Source organism: Cyanistes caeruleus, chromosome 4 (genome assembly GCF_971803275.1).
Source record: "Cyanistes caeruleus chromosome 4, bCyaCae1.hap1.1, whole genome shotgun sequence".
Classification (NCBI taxonomy): Eukaryota; Metazoa; Chordata; class Aves; order Passeriformes; family Paridae; genus Cyanistes; species Cyanistes caeruleus.
This window is the reverse complement of record NC_141704.1, coordinates 64,004,936-64,032,169: the sequence shown is the minus strand read 5'-3', so window position 1 is coordinate 64,032,169 and position 27,234 is coordinate 64,004,936. Positions and strand designations below refer to the sequence as shown.

The following is a 27,234-nucleotide window of genomic DNA, read 5'->3' as shown; positions in this document are numbered from 1 at the left end:
TTGGTGGGATATTTTTCTAGAATTTGGTTGTGTTTTGAGAAGATTTAGGGAATTTTGTGGTGTTTTTTCTTGAATTTTGTGGGAAACTGTGCTGATTTTATGGGGCGTTTCTGGAATTTGGTCGAGTTTTCAGAAGATTTAGGGATTTTTGTGGGATTTTTGTGGGATGTTCTGGGAATTGGTGGAGATTTTGTGGGACATTCCTGTGAATTGGTAGGGTTTTGAAATGATTTAGGGAGTTTTGTGGGACTTCTCTGGAATTTTGTGTGTTTTTTCTGGAATTGTGTGGGATTCTGAGGAGACTTGAAGAATTTTGAGGAATTTTTCTTAGATTTTGTGGAAACTTGTGGAGGTTTTGTGGGATTTTTGTGTGGTTTTGTGGGATATTGAGGCGATTTAGGGATCTTGAGGGATTTCTCATGTATTTTGTGGGAATTTGTGGAGATTTGGTGGGATATTTTTCTAGAATTTGGTTGTGTTTTGAGAAGATTTAGGGAATTTTGTGGTGTTTTTTCTTGAATTTTGTGGGAAACTGTGCTGATTTTATGGGGCGTTTCTGGAATTTGGTCGAGTTTTCAGAAGATTTAGGGATTTTTGTGGGATTTTTGTGGGATGTTCTGGGAATTGGTGGAGATTTTGTGGGACATTCCTGTGAATTGGTAGGGTTTTGAAATGATTTAGGGAGTTTTGTGGGACTTCTCTGGAATTTTGTGTGTTTTTTCTGGAATTGTGTGGGATTCTGAGGAGACTTGAAGAATTTTGAGGAATTTTTCTTAGATTTTGTGGGAATTTGTGGAGAATCTGTGGGATTTTACTGGAATTTGGTGGGCCTTTTCAAGGACTTTGTGTGGTTTTGAGGAGACTTGAAGAATTTTGAGGAATTTTTCTTAGATTTTGTGGAAACTTGTGGAGGTTTTGGTGGGATTTTTGTGGAATTTTGTGGGATATTGAGGCGATTTAGGGATCTTGAGGGATTTTTCATGTATTTTGTGGGAATTTGTGGAGATTTGGTGGGATATTTTTCTAGAATTTGGTTGTGTTTTGAGAAGATTTAGGGAATTTTGTGTGATTTTTCTTGAATTTTGTGGGATATTGAGGAGATTTTGTGGGATGTTTGTGGAACTTTGAGGGACTTTTCTGGAATTTGGTGAGATTCTGTAGAGAACTGACCAATTATCAGGGATTTTTCATGTATTCTGTGGGAATTTGTGGAGATTTGGTGGGATTTTTGTGGATTTTGGCCGTGTTTTGAGAAGATTAAGGGAATTTTGTGTGATTTTTCTGGGATTTTGTTGGGTATTGAGGAAATTTTGTGGGATGTTTCTGGAATTTGGTGAGATTCTGTAGAGAACTGACGAATTATCAGGGGTATTTTCATGTATTCTGTGGGAATTTGTGGAGATTCGGTGGGATTTTTGTGGATTTTGTCCATGTTTTGAGAAGATTTAGGGAATTTTGTGGGATTTTTCCTGGAATTTTATTGGATACCGGGGAGATTTTGTGGGATGTTTTTGGAACTTTGAGGGACTTTCTAGGAATTTGGTGAGATTCTGTAGAGAACTGACGAATTATCAGGGATTTTTCATGTATTCTGTGGGAATTTGTGGAGATTTGGTGGGATTTTTGTGGATTTTGGCCATGTTTTGAGAAGATTAAGGGAATTTTGTGTGATTTTTCTGGGATTTTGTTGGGTATTGAGGACATTTTGTGGGATGTTTCTGGAATTTGGTGGGGCTTTTCAAGAATTTTGTGGTATTTTGAAAAGATTTAGGGAATTTTGTGGTGTTTTTTCTTGAATTTTGTGGGAAACTGTGCTGATTTTATGGGGCATTTCTGGAATTTGGTCGAGTTTTCAGAAGATTTAGGGATTTTTGTGGGATTTTTGTGGGATGTTCTGGGAATTGGTGGAGATTTTGTGGGACATTCCTGTGAATTGGTAGGGTTTTGAAATGATTTAGGGAGTTTTGTGGGACTTCTCTGGAATTTTGTGTGTTTTTTCTGGAATTGTGTGGTTTTGAGGAGACTTGAAGAATTTTGAGGAATTTGTTTTAGATTTTGTGGGAATTTGTGGAGAATCTGTGGGATTTTACTGGAATTTGGTGGGCCTTTTCAAGGACTTTGTGTGGTTTTGAGGAAACTTGAAGACTTTTGAGGAATTTTTCTTAGATTTTGTGGAAACTTGTGGAGGTTTTGTGTGATTTTTGTGTGATTTTGTGGGATATTGAGGCGATTTCGGGATCTTGAGGGATTTTTCATGTATTTTGTGGGATTTTGTGGAGATTTGGTGGGACATTTTTCTAGAATTTAGTCGTGTTTTGAGAAGATTTAGGGAATTTTGTGTGATTTTTCTGGGATTTTGTTGTATATTGAGGAGATTTTGTGGGATGTTTGTGGAACTTTGAGGGACTTTTCTGGAATTTGGTGAGATTCTGTAGAGAACTGACGAATTATCAGGGGTATTTTCATGTATTCTGTGGGAATTTGTGGAGATTCGGTGGGATTTTTGTGGATTTTGGCCATGTTTTGAGAAGATTTAGGGAATTTTGTGGGATTTTTCCTGGAATTTTATTGGATACCGGGGAGATTTTGTGGGATGTTTTTGGAACTTTGAGGGACTTTCTAGGAATTTGGTGAGATTCTGTAGAGAACTGACGAATTATCAGGGATTTTTCATGTATTCTGTGGGAATTTGTGGAGATTCTGTGGGATTTTTTTGGAATTTGGTAGAGTTTTGAGAAGATTTAGGGAATTTTGTGGGACTTTTCTGGGATTTTGTTGGGTATTGAGGACATTTTGTGGGATGTTTCTGGAATTTGGTGGGGCTTTTCAAGAATTTTGTGGTATTTTGAAAAGATTTAGGGAATTTTGTGGTGTTTTTTCTTGAATTTTGTGGGAAACTGTGCTGATTTTATGGGGCGTTTCTGGAATTTGGTCGAGTTTTCAGAAGATTTAGGGATTTTTGTGAGATTTTTGTGGGATGTTCTGGGAATTGGTGGAGATTTTGTGGGACATTCCTGTGAATTGGTAGGGTTTTGAAATGATTTAGGGAGTTTTGTGGGACTTCTCTGGAATTTTGTGTGTTTTTTCTGGAATTGTGTGGGATTCTGAGGAGACTTGAAGAATTTTGAGGAATTTTTCTTAGATTTTGTGGAAACTTGTGGAGGTTTTGTGGGATTTTTGTGTGGTTTTGTGGGATATTGAGGCGATTTAGGGATCTTGAGGGATTTCTCATGTATTTTGTGGGAATTTGTGGAGATTTGGTGGGATATTTTTCTAGAATTTGGTTGTGTTTTGAGAAGATTTAGGGAATTTTGTGGTGTTTTTTCTTGAATTTTGTGGGAAACTGTGCTGATTTTATGGGGCGTTTCTGGAATTTGGTCGAGTTTTCAGAAGATTTAGGGATTTTTGTGGGATTTTTGTGGGATGTTCTGGGAATTGGTGGAGATTTTGTGGGACATTCCTGTGAATTGGTAGGGTTTTGAAATGATTTAGGGAGTTTTGTGGGACTTCTCTGGAATTTTGTGTGTTTTTTCTGGAATTGTGTCGGATTCTGAGGAGACTTGAAGAATTTTGAGGAATTTGTTTTAGATTTTGTGGGAATTTGTGGAGAATCTGTGGGATTTTACTGGAAATTGGTGGGCCTTTTCAAGGACTTTGTGTGGTTTTGAGGAGACTTGAAGAATTTTGAGGAATTTTTCTTAGATTTTGTGGAAACTTGTGGAGGTTTTGGTGGGATTTTTGTGGAATTTTGTGGGATATTGAGGCGATTTAGGGATCTTGAGGGATTTTTCATGTATTTTGTGGGAATTTGTGGAGATTTGGTGGGATATTTTTCTAGAATTTGGTTGTGTTTTGAGAAGATTTAGGGAATTTTGTGTGATTTTTCTTGAATTTTGTGGGATATTGAGGAGATTTTGTGGGATGTTTGTGGAACTTTGAGGGACTTTTCTGGAATTTGGTGAGATTCTGTAGAGAACTGACAAATTATCAGGGATTTTTCATGTATTCTGTGGGAATTTGTGGAGATTCTGTGGGATTTTTTTGGAATTTGGTAGAGTTTTGAGAAGATTTAGGGAATTTTGTGGGATTTTTCTGGGATTTTGTTGGGTATTGAGGACATTTTGTGGGATGTTTCTGGAATTTGGTGGGGCTTTTCAAGAATTTTGTGGTATTTTGAAAAGATTTAGGGAATTTTGTGGTGTTTTTTCTTGAATTTTGTGGGAAACTGTGCTGATTTTATGGGGCATTTCTGGAATTTGGTCGAGTTTTCAGAAGATTTAGGGATTTTTGTGGGATTTTTGTGGGATGTTCTGGGAATTGGTGGAGATTTTGTGGGACATTCCTGTGAATTGGTAGGGTTTTGAAATGATTTAGGGAGTTTTGTGGGACTTCTCTGGAATTTTGTGTGTTTTTTCTGGAATTGTGTGGTTTTGAGGAGACTTGAAGAATTTTGAGGAATTTGTTTTAGATTTTGTGGGAATTTGTGGAGAATCTGTGGGATTTTACTGGAATTTGGTGGGCCTTTTCAAGGACTTTGTGTGGTTTTGAGGAAACTTGAAGACTTTTGAGGAATTTTTCTTAGATTTTGTGGAAACTTGTGGAGGTTTTGTGTGATTTTTGTGTGATTTTGTGGGATATTGAGGCGATTTCGGGATCTTGAGGGATTTTTCATGTATTTTGTGGGATTTTGTGGAGATTTGGTGGGACATTTTTCTAGAATTTAGTCGTGTTTTGAGAAGATTTAGGGAATTTTGTGTGATTTTTCTGGGATTTTGTTGTATATTGAGGAGATTTTGTGGGATGTTTGTGGAACTTTGAGGGACTTTTCTGGAATTTGGTGAGATTCTGTAGAGAACTGACGAATTATCAGGGGTATTTTCATGTATTCTGTGGGAATTTGTGGAGATTCGGTGGGATTTTTGTGGATTTTGGCCATGTTTTGAGAAGATTTAGGGAATTTTGTGGGATTTTTCCTGGAATTTTATTGGATACCGGGGAGATTTTGTGGGATGTTTTTGGAACTTTGAGGGACTTTCTAGGAATTTGGTGAGATTCTGTAGAGAACTGACGAATTATCAGGGATTTTTCATGTATTCTGTGGGAATTTGTGGAGATTCTGTGGGATTTTTTTGGAATTTGGTAGAGTTTTGAGAAGATTTAGGGAATTTTGTGGGACTTTTCTGGGATTTTGTTGGGTATTGAGGACATTTTGTGGGATGTTTCTGGAATTTGGTGGGGCTTTTCAAGAATTTTGTGGTATTTTGAAAAGATTTAGGGAATTTTGTGGTGTTTTTTCTTGAATTTTGTGGGAAACTGTGCTGATTTTATGGGGCGTTTCTGGAATTTGGTCGAGTTTTCAGAAGATTTAGGGATTTTTGTGAGATTTTTGTGGGATGTTCTGGGAATTGGTGGAGATTTTGTGGGACATTCCTGTGAATTGGTAGGGTTTTGAAATGATTTAGGGAGTTTTGTGGGACTTCTCTGGAATTTTGTGTGTTTTTTCTGGAATTGTGTGGGATTCTGAGGAGACTTGAAGAATTTTGAGGAATTTGTTTTAGATTTTGTGGGAATTTGTGGAGAATCTGTGGGATTTTACTGGAAATTGGTGGGCCTTTTCAAGGACTTTGTGTGGTTTTGAGGAGACTTGAAGAATTTTGAGGAATTTTTCTTAGATTTTGTGGAAACTTGTGGAGGTTTTGTGGGATTTTTGTGGAATTTTGTGGGATATTGAGGCGATTTCGGGATCTTGAGGGATTTTTCATGTATTTTGTGGGAATTTGTGGAGATTTGGTGGGATATTTTTCTAGAATTTGGTCGTGTTTTGAGAAGATTTAGGGAATTTTGTGTGATTTTTCTTGAATTTTGTGGGATATTGAGGAGATTTTGTGGGATGTTTGTGGAACTTTGAGGGACTTTTCTGGAATTTGGTGAGATTCTGTAGAGAACTGACAAATTATCAGGGATTTTTCATGTATTCTGTGGGAATTTGTGGAGATTTGGTGGGATTTTTGTGGATTTTGGCCGTGTTTTGAGAAGATTAAGGGAATTTTGTGTGATTTTTCTGGGATTTTGTTGGGTATTGAGGACATTTTGTGGGATGTTTCTGGAATTTGGTGGGGCTTTTCAAGAATTTTGTGGTATTTTGAAAAGATTTAGGGAATTTTGTGGTGTTTTTTCTTGAATTTTGTGGGAAACTGTGCTGATTTTATGGGGCATTTCTGGAATTTGGTCGAGTTTTCAGAAGATTTAGGGATTTTTGTGGGATTTTTGTGGGATGTTCTGGGAATTGGTGGAGATTTTGTGGGACATTCCTGTGAATTGGTAGGGTTTTGAAATGATTTAGGGAGTTTTGTGGGACTTCTCTGGAATTTTGTGTGTTTTTTCTGGAATTGTGTGGTTTTGAGGAGACTTGAAGAATTTTGAGGAATTTGTTTTAGATTTTGTGGGAATTTGTGGAGAATCTGTGGGATTTTACTGGAATTTGGTGGGCCTTTTCAAGGACTTTGTGTGGTTTTGAGGAAACTTGAAGACTTTTGAGGAATTTTTCTTAGATTTTGTGGAAACTTGTGGAGGTTTTGTGTGATTTTTGTGTGATTTTGTGGGATATTGAGGCGATTTCGGGATCTTGAGGGATTTTTCATGTATTTTGTGGGATTTTGTGGAGATTTGGTGGGACATTTTTCTAGAATTTAGTCGTGTTTTGAGAAGATTTAGGGAATTTTGTGTGATTTTTCTGGGATTTTGTTGTATATTGAGGAGATTTTGTGGGATGTTTGTGGAACTTTGAGGGACTTTTCTGGAATTTGGTGAGATTCTGTAGAGAACTGACGAATTATCAGGGGTATTTTCATGTATTCTGTGGGAATTTGTGGAGATTCGGTGGGATTTTTGTGGATTTTGGCCATGTTTTGAGAAGATTTAGGGAATTTTGTGGGATTTTTCCTGGAATTTTATTGGATACCGGGGAGATTTTGTGGGATGTTTTTGGAACTTTGAGGGACTTTCTAGGAATTTGGTGAGATTCTGTAGAGAACTGACGAATTATCAGGGATTTTTCATGTATTCTGTGGGAATTTGTGGAGATTCTGTGGGATTTTTTTGGAATTTGGTAGAGTTTTGAGAAGATTTAGGGAATTTTGTGGGACTTTTCTGGGATTTTGTTGGGTATTGAGGACATTTTGTGGGATGTTTCTGGAATTTGGTGGGGCTTTTCAAGAATTTTGTGGTATTTTGAAAAGATTTAGGGAATTTTGTGGTGTTTTTTCTTGAATTTTGTGGGAAACTGTGCTGATTTTATGGGGCGTTTCTGGAATTTGGTCGAGTTTTCAGAAGATTTAGGGATTTTTGTGAGATTTTTGTGGGATGTTCTGGGAATTGGTGGAGATTTTGTGGGACATTCCTGTGAATTGGTAGGGTTTTGAAATGATTTAGGGAGTTTTGTGGGACTTCTCTGGAATTTTGTGTGTTTTTTCTGGAATTGTGTGGGATTCTGAGGAGACTTGAAGAATTTTGAGGAATTTTTCTTAGATTTTGTGGAAACTTGTGGAGGTTTTGTGGGATTTTTGTGTGGTTTTGTGGGATATTGAGGCGATTTAGGGATCTTGAGGGATTTCTCATGTATTTTGTGGGAATTTGTGGAGATTTGGTGGGATATTTTTCTAGAATTTGGTTGTGTTTTGAGAAGATTTAGGGAATTTTGTGGTGTTTTTTCTTGAATTTTGTGGGAAACTGTGCTGATTTTATGGGGCGTTTCTGGAATTTGGTCGAGTTTTCAGAAGATTTAGGGATTTTTGTGGGATTTTTGTGGGATGTTCTGGGAATTGGTGGAGATTTTGTGGGACATTCCTGTGAATTGGTAGGGTTTTGAAATGATTTAGGGAGTTTTGTGGGACTTCTCTGGAATTTTGTGTGTTTTTTCTGGAATTGTGTGGGATTCTGAGGAGACTTGAAGAATTTTGAGGAATTTTTCTTAGATTTTGTGGGAATTTGTGGAGAATCTGTGGGATTTTACTGGAATTTGGTGGGCCTTTTCAAGGACTTTGTGTGGTTTTGAGGAGACTTGAAGAATTTTGAGGAATTTTTCTTAGATTTTGTGGAAACTTGTGGAGGTTTTGGTGGGATTTTTGTGGAATTTTGTGGGATATTGAGGCGATTTAGGGATCTTGAGGGATTTTTCATGTATTTTGTGGGAATTTGTGGAGATTTGGTGGGATATTTTTCTAGAATTTGGTTGTGTTTTGAGAAGATTTAGGGAATTTTGTGTGATTTTTCTTGAATTTTGTGGGATATTGAGGAGATTTTGTGGGATGTTTGTGGAACTTTGAGGGACTTTTCTGGAATTTGGTGAGATTCTGTAGAGAACTGACAAATTATCAGGGATTTTTCATGTATTCTGTGGGAATCTGTGGAGATTCTGTGGGATTTTTTTGGAATTTGGTAGAGTTTTGAGAAGATTTAGGGAATTTTGTGGGATTTTTCTGGGATTTTGTTGGGTATTGAGGAAATTTTGTGGGATGTTTCTGGAATTTGGTGGGGCTTTTCAAGAATTTTGTGGTATTTTGAAAAGATTTAGGGAATTTTGTGGTGTTTTTTCTTGAATTTTGTGGGAAACTGTGCTGATTTTATGGGGCGTTTCTGGAATTTGGTCGAGTTTTCAGAAGATTTAGGGATTTTTGTGGGATTTTTGTGGGATGTTCTGGGAATTGGTGGAGATTTTGTGGGACATTCCTGTGAATTGGTAGGGTTTTGAAATGATTTTGGGAGTTTTGTGGGACTTCTCTGGAATTTTGTGTGTTTTTTCTGGAATTGTGTGGGATTCTGCGGAGACTTGAAGAATTTTGAGGAATTTGTTTTAGATTTTGTGGGAATTTGTGGAGAATCTGTGGGATTTTACTGGAAATTGGTGGGCCTTTTCAAGGACTTTGTGTGGTTTTGAGGAGACTTGAAGAATTTTGAGGAATTTTTCTTAGATTTTGTGGAAACTTGTGGAGGTTTTGTGGGATTTTTGTGGAATTTTGTGGGATATTGAGGCGATTTCGGGATCTTGAGGGATTTTTCATGTATTTTGTGGGAATTTGTGGAGATTTGGTGGGATATTTTTCTAGAATTTGGTCGTGTTTTGAGAAGATTTAGGGAATTTTGTGTGATTTTTCTTGAATTTTGTGGGATATTGAGGAGATTTTGTGGGATGTTTGTGGAACTTTGAGGGACTTTTCTGGAATTTGGTGAGATTCTGTAGAGAACTGACAAATTATCAGGGATTTTTCATGTATTCTGTGGGAATTTGTGGAGATTTGGTGGGATTTTTGTGGATTTTGGCCGTGTTTTGAGAAGATTAAGGGAATTTTGTGTGATTTTTCTGGGATTTTGTTGGGTATTGAGGACATTTTGTGGGATGTTTCTGGAATTTGGTGGGGCTTTTCAAGAATTTTGTGGTATTTTGAAAAGATTTAGGGAATTTTGTGGTGTTTTTTCTTGAATTTTGTGGGAAACTGTGCTGATTTTATGGGGCATTTCTGGAATTTGGTCGAGTTTTCAGAAGATTTAGGGATTTTTGTGGGATTTTTGTGGGATGTTCTGGGAATTGGTGGAGATTTTGTGGGACATTCCTGTGAATTGGTAGGGTTTTGAAATGATTTAGGGAGTTTTGTGGGACTTCTCTGGAATTTTGTGTGTTTTTTCTGGAATTGTGTGGTTTTGAGGAGACTTGAAGAATTTTGAGGAATTTGTTTTAGATTTTGTGGGAATTTGTGGAGAATCTGTGGGATTTTACTGGAATTTGGTGGGCCTTTTCAAGGACTTTGTGTGGTTTTGAGGAAACTTGAAGACTTTTGAGGAATTTTTCTTAGATTTTGTGGAAACTTGTGGAGGTTTTGTGTGATTTTTGTGTGATTTTGTGGGATATTGAGGCGATTTCGGGATCTTGAGGGATTTTTCATGTATTTTGTGGGATTTTGTGGAGATTTGGTGGGACATTTTTCTAGAATTTAGTCGTGTTTTGAGAAGATTTAGGGAATTTTGTGTGATTTTTCTGGGATTTTGTTGTATATTGAGGAGATTTTGTGGGATGTTTGTGGAACTTTGAGGGACTTTTCTGGAATTTGGTGAGATTCTGTAGAGAACTGACGAATTATCAGGGGTATTTTCATGTATTCTGTGGGAATTTGTGGAGATTCGGTGGGATTTTTGTGGATTTTGGCCATGTTTTGAGAAGATTTAGGGAATTTTGTGGGATTTTTCCTGGAATTTTATTGGATACCGGGGAGATTTTGTGGGATGTTTTTGGAACTTTGAGGGACTTTCTAGGAATTTGGTGAGATTCTGTAGAGAACTGACGAATTATCAGGGATTTTTCATGTATTCTGTGGGAATTTGTGGAGATTCTGTGGGATTTTTTTGGAATTTGGTAGAGTTTTGAGAAGATTTAGGGAATTTTGTGGGACTTTTCTGGGATTTTGTTGGGTATTGAGGACATTTTGTGGGATGTTTCTGGAATTTGGTGGGGCTTTTCAAGAATTTTGTGGTATTTTGAAAAGATTTAGGGAATTTTGTGGTGTTTTTTCTTGAATTTTGTGGGAAACTGTGCTGATTTTATGGGGCGTTTCTGGAATTTGGTCGAGTTTTCAGAAGATTTAGGGATTTTTGTGAGATTTTTGTGGGATGTTCTGGGAATTGGTGGAGATTTTGTGGGACATTCCTGTGAATTGGTAGGGTTTTGAAATGATTTAGGGAGTTTTGTGGGACTTCTCTGGAATTTTGTGTGTTTTTTCTGGAATTGTGTGGGATTCTGAGGAGACTTGAAGAATTTTGAGGAATTTGTTTTAGATTTTGTGGGAATTTGTGGAGAATCTGTGGGATTTTACTGGAAATTGGTGGGCCTTTTCAAGGACTTTGTGTGGTTTTGAGGAGACTTGAAGAATTTTGAGGAATTTTTCTTAGATTTTGTGGAAACTTGTGGAGGTTTTGTGGGATTTTTGTGGAATTTTGTGGGATATTGAGGCGATTTCGGGATCTTGAGGGATTTTTCATGTATTTTGTGGGAATTTGTGGAGATTTGGTGGGATATTTTTCTAGAATTTGGTCGTGTTTTGAGAAGATTTAGGGAATTTTGTGTGATTTTTCTTGAATTTTGTGGGATATTGAGGAGATTTTGTGGGATGTTTGTGGAACTTTGAGGGACTTTTCTGGAATTTGGTGAGATTCTGTAGAGAACTGACAAATTATCAGGGATTTTTCATGTATTCTGTGGGAATTTGTGGAGATTTGGTGGGATTTTTGTGGATTTTGGCCGTGTTTTGAGAAGATTAAGGGAATTTTGTGTGATTTTTCTGGGATTTTGTTGGGTATTGAGGACATTTTGTGGGATGTTTCTGGAATTTGGTGGGGCTTTTCAAGAATTTTGTGGTATTTTGAAAAGATTTAGGGAATTTTGTGGTGTTTTTTCTTGAATTTTGTGGGAAACTGTGCTGATTTTATGGGGCATTTCTGGAATTTGGTCGAGTTTTCAGAAGATTTAGGGATTTTTGTGGGATTTTTGTGGGATGTTCTGGGAATTGGTGGAGATTTTGTGGGACATTCCTGTGAATTGGTAGGGTTTTGAAATGATTGAGGGAGTTTTGTGGGACTTCTCTGGAATTTTGTGTGTTTTTTCTGGAATTGTGTGGTTTTGAGGAGACTTGAAGAATTTTGAGGAATTTGTTTTAGATTTTGTGGGAATTTGTGGAGAATCTGTGGGATTTTACTGGAATTTGGTGGGCCTTTTCAAGGACTTTGTGTGGTTTTGAGGAAACTTGAAGACTTTTGAGGAATTTTTCTTAGATTTTGTGGAAACTTGTGGAGGTTTTGTGTGATTTTTGTGTGATTTTGTGGGATATTGAGGCGATTTCGGGATCTTGAGGGATTTTTCATGTATTTTGTGGGATTTTGTGGAGATTTGGTGGGACATTTTTCTAGAATTTAGTCGTGTTTTGAGAAGATTTAGGGAATTTTGTGTGATTTTTCTGGGATTTTGTTGTATATTGAGGAGATTTTGTGGGATGTTTGTGGAACTTTGAGGGACTTTTCTGGAATTTGGTGAGATTCTGTAGAGAACTGACGAATTATCAGGGGTATTTTCATGTATTCTGTGGGAATTTGTGGAGATTCGGTGGGATTTTTGTGGATTTTGGCCATGTTTTGAGAAGATTTAGGGAATTTTGTGGGATTTTTCCTGGAATTTTATTGGATACCGGGGAGATTTTGTGGGATGTTTTTGGAACTTTGAGGGACTTTCTAGGAATTTGGTGAGATTCTGTAGAGAACTGACGAATTATCAGGGATTTTTCATGTATTCTGTGGGAATTTGTGGAGATTCTGTGGGATTTTTTTGGAATTTGGTAGAGTTTTGAGAAGATTTAGGGAATTTTGTGGGACTTTTCTGGGATTTTGTTGGGTATTGAGGACATTTTGTGGGATGTTTCTGGAATTTGGTGGGGCTTTTCAAGAATTTTGTGGTATTTTGAAAAGATTTAGGGAATTTTGTGGTGTTTTTTCTTGAATTTTGTGGGAAACTGTGCTGATTTTATGGGGCGTTTCTGGAATTTGGTCGAGTTTTCAGAAGATTTAGGGATTTTTGTGAGATTTTTGTGGGATGTTCTGGGAATTGGTGGAGATTTTGTGGGACATTCCTGTGAATTGGTAGGGTTTTGAAATGATTTAGGGAGTTTTGTGGGACTTCTCTGGAATTTTGTGTGTTTTTTCTGGAATTGTGTGGGATTCTGAGGAGACTTGAAGAATTTTGAGGAATTTGTTTTAGATTTTGTGGGAATTTGTGGAGAATCTGTGGGATTTTACTGGAAATTGGTGGGCCTTTTCAAGGACTTTGTGTGGTTTTGAGGAGACTTGAAGAATTTTGAGGAATTTTTCTTAGATTTTGTGGAAACTTGTGGAGGTTTTGTGGGATTTTTGTGGAATTTTGTGGGATATTGAGGCGATTTCGGGATCTTGAGGGATTTTTCATGTATTTTGTGGGAATTTGTGGAGATTTGGTGGGATATTTTTCTAGAATTTGGTCGTGTTTTGAGAAGATTTAGGGAATTTTGTGTGATTTTTCTTGAATTTTGTGGGATATTGAGGAGATTTTGTGGGATGTTTGTGGAACTTTGAGGGACTTTTCTGGAATTTGGTGAGATTCTGTAGAGAACTGACAAATTATCAGGGATTTTTCATGTATTCTGTGGGAATTTGTGGAGATTTGGTGGGATTTTTGTGGATTTTGGCCGTGTTTTGAGAAGATTAAGGGAATTTTGTGTGATTTTTCTGGGATTTTGTTGGGTATTGAGGACATTTTGTGGGATGTTTCTGGAATTTGGTGGGGCTTTTCAAGAATTTTGTGGTATTTTGAAAAGATTTAGGGAATTTTGTGGTGTTTTTTCTTGAATTTTGTGGGAAACTGTGCTGATTTTATGGGGCATTTCTGGAATTTGGTCGAGTTTTCAGAAGATTTAGGGATTTTTGTGGGATTTTTGTGGGATGTTCTGGGAATTGGTGGAGATTTTGTGGGACATTCCTGTGAATTGGTAGGGTTTTGAAATGATTTAGGGAGTTTTGTGGGACTTCTCTGGAATTTTGTGTGTTTTTTCTGGAATTGTGTGGTTTTGAGGAGACTTGAAGAATTTTGAGGAATTTGTTTTAGATTTTGTGGGAATTTGTGGAGAATCTGTGGGATTTTACTGGAATTTGGTGGGCCTTTTCAAGGACTTTGTGTGGTTTTGAGGAAACTTGAAGACTTTTGAGGAATTTTTCTTAGATTTTGTGGAAACTTGTGGAGGTTTTGTGTGATTTTTGTGTGATTTTGTGGGATATTGAGGTGATTTCGGGATCTTGAGGGATTTTTCATGTATTTTGTGGGATTTTGTGGAGATTTGGTGGGACATTTTTCTAGAATTTAGTCGTGTTTTGAGAAGATTTAGGGAATTTTGTGTGATTTTTCTGGGATTTTGTTGTATATTGAGGAGATTTTGTGGGATGTTTGTGGAACTTTGAGGGACTTTTCTGGAATTTGGTGAGATTCTGTAGAGAACTGACGAATTATCAGGGGTATTTTCATGTATTCTGTGGGAATTTGTGGAGATTCGGTGGGATTTTTGTGGATTTTGGCCATGTTTTGAGAAGATTTAGGGAATTTTGTGGGATTTTTCCTGGAATTTTATTGGATACCGGGGAGATTTTGTGGGATGTTTTTGGAACTTTGAGGGACTTTCTAGGAATTTGGTGAGATTCTGTAGAGAACTGACGAATTATCAGGGATTTTTCATGTATTCTGTGGGAATTTGTGGAGATTCTGTGGGATTTTTTTGGAATTTGGTAGAGTTTTGAGAAGATTTAGGGAATTTTGTGGGACTTTTCTGGGATTTTGTTGGGTATTGAGGACATTTTGTGGGATGTTTCTGGAATTTGGTGGGGCTTTTCAAGAATTTTGTGGTATTTTGAAAAGATTTAGGGAATTTTGTGGTGTTTTTTCTTGAATTTTGTGGGAAACTGTGCTGATTTTATGGGGCGTTTCTGGAATTTGGTCGAGTTTTCAGAAGATTTAGGGATTTTTGTGAGATTTTTGTGGGATGTTCTGGGAATTGGTGGAGATTTTGTGGGACATTCCTGTGAATTGGTAGGGTTTTGAAATGATTTAGGGAGTTTTGTGGGACTTCTCTGGAATTTTGTGTGTTTTTTATGGAATTGTGTGGGATTCTGAGGAGACTTGAAGAATTTTGAGGAATTTGTTTTAGATTTTGTGGGAATTTGTGGAGAATCTGTGGGATTTTACTGGAATTTGGTGGGCCTTTTCAAGGACTTTGTGTGGTTTTGAGGAGACTTGATAATTTTGAGGAATTTTTCTTAGATTTTGTGGAAACTTGTGGAGGTTTTGTGGGATTTTTGTGGAATTTTGTGGGATATTGAGGCGATTTCGGGATCTTGAGGGATTTTTCATGTATTTTGTGGGAATTTGTGGAGATTTGGTGGGATATTTTTCTAGAATTTGGTCGTGTTTTCAGAAGATTTAGGGAATTTTGTGTGATTTTTCTTGAATTTTGTGGGATATTGAGGAGATTTTGTGGGATGTTTGTGGAACTTTGAGGGACTTTTCTGGAATTTGGTGAGATTCTGTAGAGAACTGACAAATTATCAGGGATTTTTCATGTATTCTCTGGGAATTTGTGGAGATTTGGTGGGATTTTTGTGGATTTTGGCCGTGTTTTGAGAAGATTTAGGGAATTTTGTGTGATTTTTCTGGGATTTTGTTGGGTATTGAGGAAATTTTGTGGGATGTTTCTGGAATTTGGTGGGGCTTTTCTAGAATTTTGTGGTATTTTGAAAAGATTTAGGGAATTTTGTGGTGTTTTTTCTTGAATTTTGTGGGAAACTGTGCTGATTTTATGGGGCGTTTCTGGAATTTGGTCGAGTTTTCAGAAGTGTTAGGGATTTTTGTGAGATTTTTGTGGGATGTTTGTGGAACTTTGAGGGACTTTTCTGGAATTTGGTGAGATTCTGTAGAGAACTGACGAATTATCAGGGATTTTTCATGTATTCTGTGGGAATTTCTGGAGATTTGGTGGAATTTTTATTTGATACAAGAAAATCAAAGAAAATCAAAGAAAATTTCTGGAGATTTGGTGGGATTTTGATTTGATACAAGAAAAATGACTGCATTCTGTTTAGTTGCAATCCTGGTAGCCATAACAAATCTTGTGTGCATCAGATGGCCTCCAGAAAAATCACATGCAACAGCAACACCATCCTCAGATGCTCTCCCAGTACCTTACCTAATCATTGCTCTGTCACTGGACAAGACTTGTCCCCACCCTTCACACCTACAGCAACAAACCTTCAAATCTTCCAAACATTTCTTCAATTCCACACCCCTCCGGAACATTCCCGCTTAAAACCGCACAGCTGCCCACGGGACAAAGGTCCAGTGTTACAAGCTTCTGCTCTCCCTCCACACAAGCCCCTTGCACATCTTGCACTGCTGCTCTGAAACTGCACAATTTGTCAGCAGCACCATTAGACTCAGAATTGGGAAACAACTCCTTCTGCTGGGTTAAGTTGGAAACAGTTCAGGCTACAGGAGTTCTTTATTATTCACCCTCATGGAATGCCCCTGCCCTTCAGAGCTCAAGCACTCCTGTGCAGAGCATCTCATGGAGCCAAAGAGAAAGGACTGCTGTCCCAAAAGAAGAGTCTGGGAGGAACTCCCAGTGTCCTTCATGCCTTGAGAAAGCTAAGGAGCAGTCACTGATGGCCTAAAGGGTACAAATTCAGTTCAGATGACAAATTTTCCAGGGTGCACCCCCTCCTCTTTATCTTCTAACACAACTACAAACAAACCAAATGATAGATTTCACAAGGAATAAGGGATGTTTAAAAGCAAATCTCTAAACTAAGCCTGGCATGCTCACCCAGGAGTTCAACACAGCAAGGCAGGCACTCTGCACTACCTAGTTCATGGCAAGAGATTTCTAAACTCTACCAAATGAAGTGAAGAAATGAAACAGAGAGCAATAGAACCGTATTTTAATTCATTTCAAGGCATGGAATAACACAGAATCTTTTCCATGAAGCTAGGGCATTTTTCTCCCTTATCTAGTGCCCAAGTAAGATTAGAAATTGGGAAAAAAAACCACTGAAACTGCAAATGCATTTTGCCACCAGCTAGAAACAAAAGGTAATTATTTGAAAACTAGAAAAAACTCCAAGAGGAAACGTAAAACATTATGGAATATGTATTATTTTTATCACCCAGAATTCCCCATGTTAAAGGCACAGAGAAAACCATCATTCAGAAGTGGGAAAACAGAGGGACTGTACAAGTGAAATGGAGTTCTGACAAATGATGCTGTGTAGAATATGGGTTCCCAAACCAACAGAACAAAGGCACCCCGAAGAAAAAAAGCAGCAGCCTCAGAGATTGTACATTGCAGCTGAAGCACGGGGGTTTCTGTAGATTCACCTTGTAAACTGGCACACTTACTTGCCAAGGCTGCTGAACTTCTTTCACCTTAAACCACAAAACCTCCCAGTCCTTCCACAGCAATCACTCCATCAAATCAAGACAGACCAAAACATGTTCTTTGCGCTGTTCACAATAAGATGAAGTTATGTGCCCAAGAGATACCATTTGAAGTCAGAAGGAACAAGCCAGCAGGTGTAGAAAACTGGTATTTGAAGAAGTGACAAAAAGACAGCAAACTGAAGCCCATGCTTAATACAAAACCCCATGATTAATAGAACACAAATGCAGATGGATATGATAAGCTTGCACTGTCAAAGCTAAAATCATTTCTAACAAAAATCACCACATTTCCAAGAATTCAGTACCACTTGTGGTGGCCACTCCTGATCTCTACATAATATGTCAGCAGTTCAATTGGCAAGAATCTCTTTATCTAGATCCAAGCAGGGAAGAAGTCAAGGTCCCAGTGATATGCAATTCTGTAGCTTCATTAGAAACCTTTCATCCTGCAATAGTTGAAATCCAAGCGAGAAAAGAACCTGTTTGGACACCAACTATCCTTAGTAGCAACGTTTTGCAGCACGCAATTTGAAAAGGTTAACCTGCCAGGCAATAATACAGACAAGAAAAATGAAAAGGAGGGCAAGGAGAATCATCTGCTGCTGAAACTGCTCTTCTACAAAAACAAAGTGATATGAAGATTCAGCCCGTGAAGAACACATTCCTCAACCAGGAGAGAAAAACACAATTCCTAAAAATCTCCTCTGTCGTTCTGATTGGGAACGGTGGGAAAGAACGACACGGACTCTAAAGGGAGTCACAACAGGAGAATCTTCTCTACTTTATTACTCTAGGCTTGTCTAATAGACAGATACGTGGAAAGTACAGAAAGGAAACTCTTATTGCTTAGTAAAGTGCTACATCACCATCATTGGTCAGCGGGGCTCACCACCCCCCTGACTTTCTCCTGCAAGGAAAACAAGAGGACAGACAAACAGCACCTGGCAGTTGTTTTCTGTCTCTGAGGATTGTTTTGAAATCCTCCTATGAATTCCCAGGCTAGCTTCTCGGGCAGGACTGATAGGCCATGGGGCCTGCAGTTTCTGCAGCTCTCTGCAGCCTGCTCCAAAGCTAGCATCCATACTCTCCACTACATAAGAAATAGAAAACTGACTACAAATCACGTGTTCACTACTTGTTGCTTGTTCACTACTCAGACATCAGAATTACTACCACAATACTAGAAGAACAATCCAAGAAACATATTCCAGGGATGCATTTTAATTCATTTGCTGCTGCCAGCCGTGCTGTGCTTTGCTTCTATCCATCCACCCTGCTGCAAAAAGGTTCAATTGTGTTTTCACCATCACTTCAAATCAGCTCTTTGACTCACAGCTCACCGCAGACCTCGAAACAGGAGGCAAAGATCTGCACCACTTGACCCTTCAGAACTTCTCACCCATCTATGACCTTTCTGGGGCCAGCTTCAGAAAATGGGGGGGAAGCCATTCCAAGGAACACGACCAAGGAAATCACACAGCACTCGGGACTTGTTCCAGGCATCAAATTTTTAATGGATGATGTGAAGTAACACCGAAGCAATTCCTGTCCACAGAAAAAAAGATTTCAAATGGTTTTGTCTCAAGTACAATCACTGGAGGTTGAAAATTTCTGGGGCTGAAAGTTACATGAGGTCCTCAACACTGAGCAATCAATATCCCCACAGTCTAAACTGTGAAATTACTACCTGGGCAAGGAGAACATTTTCAGGATTTGCAACTCATCTCAAAGCCTCAGTAGAACTCAACCAGCAGAATTCCCCTGAGATGGCACTGTGCTCTGGAAGCCCTCAAATACTCACTAAAACAGACTTGACTTTCACTAGGACAGCTGCTCATGAAAATCTGGGGTAAAACCTATGGGAAGTGGCCATGTGCACGCATATTCCTTCTTCCCACAGCAGGCACAATCAAATCCTCCTTTGAATGGCCTCCAAGTTGAGCAGCACTCATTGGCACAGCCTCTTCTCCCACAGACAGGCCAGCGAGCAACACGGCAGCGCCAGCCAGGTGGGCAAGGACAAGAGAGAGCAGATGCCAACAAGGCTTGGAAGCTGGGCCAAGGGAGGTTTACGCTGGCCATTGGGAAGAACTTGTGCCCAGCGTGGGCCATCAGATACTGCAATGGCCTGACAGGGGCTGCTGGAGTCATCATTGTGGCACGGGTGCAAGGCAAGCCAGGCCGCAGCGCTCGGGCCCCGCTCTGCTGGCCATACTTGCCGCCATGGCTCCCAGCTTGGACTCAACATTCTCTCAGGGCTCTCTGCAGCCAGGGCGTTCTGTGCTTCTGTGACATCACAGCCTCTGGGGACGGCACGCTGGCTGGCAACTGTCCCCAGCTGTTGCTGCGCCCCAGAGCCCAGGCACAGCTGCTCGCAGAGAGACGCCCAGAGCCTCGGTGCTGCTGGCGGAGCACTATGGCTGCTCACGGCTCCTCCGCGCTGCTGCAGCTTTACGTGCTGCTGCTCTTGGCCCATCCCCTCGACCCTGTGAGCAAACCCGAGAGGAGCACGGGTGCCTCTCCTCTGGTTCCGGAGGATTTCGACCTGGAGGAGAAGGACTCTGCGCTCCTCTGGTGGGCGTCCAGGACACTCCTGCTCATTGACGTGCTCCTCATAGGAATGGCCATGGGATGGGCCCTTGGAAGAAGATTTCAGAGACGCTGGGGAGAGGTGAGGCAGGGGGTGGGGGGTCAGGGGCAGGTGGGATGGGGAAGACCTTGAGGGCCTCTTGGGCACCCTTTGGCCAATGCCCTGCGGCAGAAGGGGCCTGAGCTCCTGGCTGGGGAATGTGGCCCAGGGGCTGAGCTCCATGGACAGCACCAAGCAGAGGCGGCAGAGCTCTGCCTGCTGCAGCCTCTTCCCCGGGCCAGCCCAGCCCAACTGGGCCCGAGTCTCTGTCTCCCAGGCCAAAGGCAGCCCCACAGGTGCCGGCCCCGCTCTGCCTCTCTGCCTCTTCCATGGGGATCCCTGTGCTTTGCCTTGCAGCGGAATCTCCAGAGCCTTTCGGGCCGTGCGGGGCCCCGCCGCCATCGAAGACTCAGCTGTCCCACCAAGTTGATGCAGCTGCTCAGGCAAAACCGTGACCTGATGCGGCTGCACCTTCGCGACAGCTCTCAGCCGAGGAGGCCAACCACCAAGATGGCGGCAAAAGAGGGCAGTGACAGGAGACTCCGCACCTCCCCACAGCTCTGACCTCCAGCGTCGCGCTCCATCTAAAGAACCTTACGGGGAACGGGTGACCAGTGCCCAGCCCAGGCACTGCGACGTTCCCCACCTTACAAGTTAGCCACACCCCTGTTGTTGTTCGATTCCCCACCACGTTTCCCCCAAGAAGTTGACCTTTCCCTTAGTGTTCAGTTCTAAACAGTTGAAGCACTGAAGTTTTTTAGCCTTAAGATTCTTACCCCATAGTCTTCTAGTAACGTTGGATTGTAGATTTTAGAAGTAGTCAAGTGAATAAAGTTCACATTTTCTACACGTTGCTGTGTCATTTTCTTGAGGTTGCACCTGAGACCTGGGGACTCCTTGAGAGATGGCTTTGCATGGCAGCTCCAGACTGCCTGCAATGGAGAGCCCCAGTGCCCCAGCAGGCTTTGCAAGAGGGCAGAGGGCAGCGGGAAAGAAGAAGATGGCCAATATTCACCTGCCTCCACCTTCCAAGGAAGCTTGCAGTCAAACCCTGTCTGCCTTTAGGGGGGACCCTAAAGGCCCCGGCAGGCATCACCATGGCCCCAGGACGGGGGGCTTGCAGCACTCTGGGGCACCAGGAAAGGAGCAGGATCATCCCTGGAAAGCTGTCTGGAGACAAATCCAGGGAAGTCTCCCCTGGCATCCAGGCAAGGGCTGAATTCAGGCAGGCAATTAGATCCACAGGCTGCCTGGGCTATGGCACCAATCAGTCCTGCTTCATAGATTTCGGGGGGCGGGGTTATACATATATATATATATATATATATATATATATATATATATATATATATATATATGTATATACGCATATATGTATATATGTATCTACATCTGTATTTAGTTCTTTGTATTTATCCTGCTGACCCTCAAATAGGATTAGATTTCATTTTCCTACAAAACAAAACATCCGTTTTTTGATTTTTAGGAATCAACCATCTGTGCTCCCACTTTAAATCACTTCTCTCAAACTCATTCTGCATCTTGCTCCTTTCCAGCACCATCAAATACCTCTGTTAAAATACAGAGCATCAGTGGAAGGACGACAATCTTGTTACTTGCTGAAGAAAGTTAACTTGGATGACATACCTGCTTTTAAAAATCCAAGAGGAACAAAACCTACACATCAGCTTTAGAATTTCAAAAGCTGCTTCCTCAACTCTTCCACACCACTTTACTCTTTGGGGACATTCAGCAGCAATACCAAACAAGCACAGAAAAGAAATGGAAGAAGAAATGCAGATAGTCAACAGCTGACCACCTACCAAAATACATTTTAAATGCAGCTCCAAGTTCTCCAAGAGCAAGTTTGAAGTGTAAATGGAGACACTCACACAAAATTACTACCAGGTGGTACTTTTGGCATTTCCTTGGGCTTTCCTCTTCATTTTTTTTTTTATCTCTCACCTAAAGCAAGAGAAAAAAACCCAAACAAACACAACCTTTCAGGCAGAGAAAAGATGTGGTTGCTCTTGAAGAAAGCATTTCATTCTGCCTGGAGAAGAACCTGTTGGGAAAAAATATTAGCTTTTAGCAAAATGGCACTGTGCTGTTGCACTTGTTCTAGCACTGGGAGAAAGAACAGGCCCGTCTGTAAGGCTCCTGCAGCTCACCCTGGCTGAGGGTCATTGACCACTGAGCACTGCAGGCATCACTGGCAACAACGATGGTGGAAAATGGGGAGGGAGCAGGATAAATAAATGTTTGCCATTGCCTTAGCCAAAAAAACCCCAGACATCAAAAGCAACCCACCCTCAAAACAAAGCTATGAAAATAGTTTGCCTCTGAATTTAAAGAACTTCAATTAACTCTATGATGTCTGCTTTTGGTTCAGCATTCATCAATCTGAATTTGAATATGCACAGGGTAATGAAAGGTAACTGAGGCTTAAAAATCATGTCTATTGACTTGTGCATAGCCTATACTGAAGCACATTAAAAAGCAGCGTTTTGCTTGAAATCTGCACGGTATTAACTTCATTCAGTCTTACACTCACTAGGTAATTAAATACATGAAGAAATAGATTTTTTTTTTTTTTATTAAGAATGCATTATTAATTAGGAAGGCATGGCTTTAGCAGAGTCTGCTGATACCAACATTACTCAGCTAAGTTCAAAGTATGAACACAAGAACTTGATGACAGAAGCAATGTTCATCAGAGCCTCAACAAGAAAGTTGCAGTTCCAAGTTTTTCAGATGTCCTACACTTGCTAAGGCACCTCCAGAAAGAGGAGTCAACTGAAAATAGCACAGGAAATTTGAAACCCATTTCTATATTTTTCTTTTTTTTCCTGAACTTTCTTGTGGGCAACAGAAAACTCCCAATATGTGGAATGCAATGTAGTTTTTATGCCAGAGTCATGAGTCATCCCCTCAGTTCCAACCTGATCCAATGCTCACTTGAATCTTGGAAAGGCTCAAATCAGCAAGATGAAATTAAAATTGTATTCATGAAAGGAGCTCTTTACTCTCCATTCCCCTCCCTCCCCCAAATACATCAGCACCAAGTGAGAAAGGCTCGATTTGAAAGATAATTATTACACAATTAAACTTGGACATAGCTAGTTTGCTACAAGTTCCAGCAGACAGACAAACAAGAGCAGAATCAGAGGTTATCAACCTCAATAGAAATTCCAGCTCATGCTTTCCCCAAAAGCCTCATTTAATTTATCCAGGATTAAAAAATAAAAGGGAAATGAAAAAAAATCACATAAAAGCATTTCACATAGTATATAGTGAAATACTATCATTTCCACCTGAAATATTCATCATCATTATTATGTTTTTCCATAGTAAATTACAAAGTCTCCTGCACCCATCTTCCCAATATCTCATTCTAAGTGCTTGCTACTTTAATCCCTTAGGAAGCAAAAGGAGCCTCAGGTGTCTCTGGATCAACAGAAACTAAACAACACAGCTTGACAAAGTATATTAAATTGTCAATCAACTCAATAAAGAACTCCCACTCCAGAGATAGCTATCACCAGCTGATGAATTTGGCTAGGGCAGGTTTAGTGAAGAAAAACTAGGTCTTTATTACCAAATCAGTTAGGAGTTGTTCTACCGTACTGCCCATAGGATGGGAGTATAAACACCATATTCTTCACAGCCTCATCCACAAAGAATTCCACCTTCAAATTAAGGCTGCTTTGGAGTTGGACCAAACCAATGAAAACTCACTCATCAAACACAGTGATGGCAGCATGCTCAGTCTTTGCAATACAAAACTGGCAACTAACAGCACATTCCTGATCACATCTCCAAGGCTGAGTGTACAGAACTGCAGTGGTGGCCAGGCCCTCGCTGACTGCCAAACCTCCAGCCATCATCCCTTCCTCTCACAGCGACAGGGCAGAAAATAACAACAGCAGAAACTAGATTTTTAGCTTAAGCTAAAACCACAAAGGTCATTGATGAAACAGACTGGAGTGCTTTAGAAACTAGCACGCAGACTTAGCTGAAAACAAATCTTATTGATCACCAATTACAATGAATACTTAATTCTGTTATTCTGCATTATTATTAGACAGTCAGAGACAGCCAAGCTGACCTCAAGCATGCTGAAGCATCGGGGCCAGGCAGTGCACATCTTCCCAGGAGCTGATTTACCCATCGTTCTCAAGTCAATTCACCTGCACACAGCCCCACCGTACAACTGCTAGGCTGCAAAATAAAAAAATAGCTCTGCTTAAGAGTCAAACCCCAGGACATAGACCATATGAAAGGAAGAATGAAACCTGCAGCATTTGGTTGACCTTCAATGCCCTGAGAAGATGACAAATTCCCCAAGATGAACAAGTGCCCAAAATACAAAGCAAAGGACTGACTTTTAGGGATCAAATGTTAAATAGGCCTGCGAAATTGGAGTTGTTAGGTTGCACATGAAAGAAGGGAAAAAAGAAAAAACCACCCCAACCCTCAACTGCAATTTTACATCCCTCTTGGAAAATTTGCTTTAATAAGAGAGAGGAATGGATACAACCTTCCCCTCACCTGGAGATTTTAATCAATTCAAGCCATTTCAAATCTGGCAAGAAAGCCCTACCACAGTCCCCATCAAACAACATTGCCTTTCATTTTTGCTTCTCATGACTACTTCAGAGCAGTCTAAATAACAGCAAAGAAGGAAATTCAAGTTGCAATTCAAACACTAAGCTCTGGAATCCCATATTGCCTTCAAACAACTGCATGAAACACTAACTTCATGCTCTATGCTCTCCAATACATAGAAGCCATTTATTTGCATAGCCTTTGGCTGCTAAAGATGGAACCTGCATTTCTAGGAGCAGATGGGCCTGATTCTCACCTTCCCCCGACACACATGAGCAGTGTGGGCCCTGCCTTTCTGGGCACCTCACACTTACTTGATTCAAACTCTTGACTTTGCTCTCTGGAACACTGCCCTTCCTGAATCCAGCCCAAGCTACGAAGCAGCCACACACCTGCTGAAGTTGCCATTCTTGACATCTGCCTCTCCCCATCAGGATGCCTTGCAAAAACTATTAGGATCCAATGCTGCCCGTGTCTGCTGCAAGGAGGAGCTCTCTGGCTTTTTTACTCCTATCTTTAGAACATTCTCTTTCTAAGGTCATGACAGCTGGGGACAAATACAGAGCAACACCTTGAAGCATTAACAAACAGAAGCAACAGAAAACAGAAGCTGCTGCATTTCCTGTGGCCATTTGAGGGTGAAACTGCAAGTGTGAAAATATTGCAGTTCTGTCATTCAGGAAGAAGCACACGTTCCAAAGGAAATCCATTCAAAGCAGATTATACAGCATAGATTTGTTATCCATTTGAAGTTATTAACTGGAAGACAAAGAAAGATTTCTTTGGTAGCCTCAAAGGTTTATCTTCAGCATTTATAATGGAACAGTTTCTCTGCTTTAAATTGAAGTGGTTTCTTTCCCCCAACAGTCTCATCTACCTCCTCACCAAGCTGATACGGAATAGAGGAGCACAGATCGTGTGAGGAACTGATTTGGAATTACATAAATGGACTTACCATGTGGCTACAGCTGATATTTCCAGCTCTGTGGCCTAAGAGCATCCATCCAATGTCCTGCCAGTCCAGCACTTCCTGATGGTATTTGCAGCCACTGCTTACACAGAAGTCAGAACAACGCACTTCTCCTTTGAGGTCATCTGGCTGCTGCAAGTGCAACAATGGAGCCACCAAGTTCCAGTTGCAAGGTCAGCATTACAAATTTAAAACCTTCCTGTTACAAAAGGTAAAGACTCTCCAATCCTGCTGGAAACAAGAGCTTTGAAGAAACCTAACTCTTCCAACTTCAGCTTGCTTCCAACTTGACGGTATCAGCTTTTTTAGATAATAAAGGATTGTCTGTAGATTACTGTGGATTAAAATTAGAACTGCAAACCTTAGTCTCAAGTTTGATGGTGTGAGGAAGGTGATGGTTCTTCTTCTCCATCCCTGGAATCACCATCATGCACTGTCTTCATTATCTCCAAGAGGTATTGTTTTTTTCAACGTGGATAAACTATTTTAGGAAGTTTGGAACAGGGAGAATGGCTGCCTTCCATACAAATCAAACAGGTTCCATTTCCAGGTGATTACAATTGTATCAAAGTCTTCAGGCCCAAATAGGTGTAGCCTCTGTGAAATACAGAAGCCCTTATGAAAGGCTCACTCAGAAGGTGTGAATAGAATAAAAAAGAAATTCATTATAAAAAAATGAAGAAGGAAAAAACCTTCATTCCCAGCACTGCAGAATTCCAGCCAAGTAAAATCTCACTCACTTTACAATGAAAGGAAAATATTTGAGTGGTGGTGGCAGGGACAAGGCGAGGATATACGGTGCCAGGGAGGATTCTGCACTTAGAGATGCTGAGTATCCAGCCAAGAGACAGAAATTCATAGCAGAGCAAGCTTCTACAAACTGAAAATACACTTGGCTCGGGTAGGTTTCAGGCCACAACTTTGATTCTCCAGAGGCCAAAATAAAGAACTGTTCAGTCCTTTTTCCTCCCCAGCTCATTCCTGGGTTCGCTCCTCCACAGTTGGTAAAAGAGAAAAAGAGTCTCATACAGAACAAGGATGTAGGAGCTTTTCCCCCCGTGGCAATTAATGTGAAAAAGGTGAAAGAAAAATACCTGCTCTGCATCTTGTGTTTATCTGCCATGTTAAACCACATTCTGAGTTCAGCTCTTCTCAGAGGTACGTACTTTCTAAAGTTTACTTTCATTTTTTGGGTCCAAAAGGTATTACTACAAGTAAACTTCCTCCTGAACAGTCTGCCAGAGAAGAAGAAACAGCAGTGTTCTCTATCTGCCACCAAATTTTACATCCTGTCCTATAATCTTATTTCCATAAGCTCAAAGTCATTGGGGAAGGCTGAGAAGGGTCTACATTTGTGCATCCTAGCAGGATTCTGGGCTGGAAAATATCTCTGCCTAGTGTTCTTGGCTTAGTGGATCCCAATGACTTTACACCACTGAGGGTCTGCACTCATTTGTACTAAATGAATGTAAGGACACTTCCATTAGAAATACAAATTTACAAATGCATTGCCCCACAGGCCTGTATGAGTAGCTCTACTTTAGGAGAATTATCAGATGCTATGGCTGAAGATAATTTATGGTATCTGTGTCATGAACACAACCCTACAGCCTTGGAATATAGTTTCTAGCAATAAAATATTTGGCATGCCATGTGCAATGGTGGCCAAAAAGAAAATTAATGTCATCAAAGATAAGGGACCCTACCAACATTTTAGGAGAAGCGTTATTAAGATGGAATTCTCTATTTCAGCTCATTGTGAAGTTGTTTGATGTCTCAGTGTCACATCTAATACTCCTGACCAATGACACAAGACACTGTACACAGGTTTCAGTGAGTGCAAAGATGTGTTCCTATGCATCACTTTTCTACTGGAGTTACCATGATGAGAAACTCTGCTGTTAACCTGTCTTTGGATTTATCCATCTTTTCTCTGCTCTTGATCAAATCTAGGATAATTTTTATAAGATCAAATAGAGA

The 27,234-nt window shown here is 40.2% G+C and overlaps 1 long non-coding RNA gene across 1 annotated transcript; it reads left to right on the top strand.

Moving 5' to 3' along the window:
• The first annotated feature begins 19,558 nt into the window (after window positions 1-19,558).
• LOC147653707 (uncharacterized) lies at window positions 19,559-20,523 on the top strand. The gene is made up of 2 exons (XR_015286002.1): window positions 19,559-19,718; window positions 20,034-20,523. It is a non-coding gene; the product is annotated as an uncharacterized LOC147653707 (long non-coding RNA).
• Window positions 20,524-27,234: the final 6,711 nt, after the last annotated feature.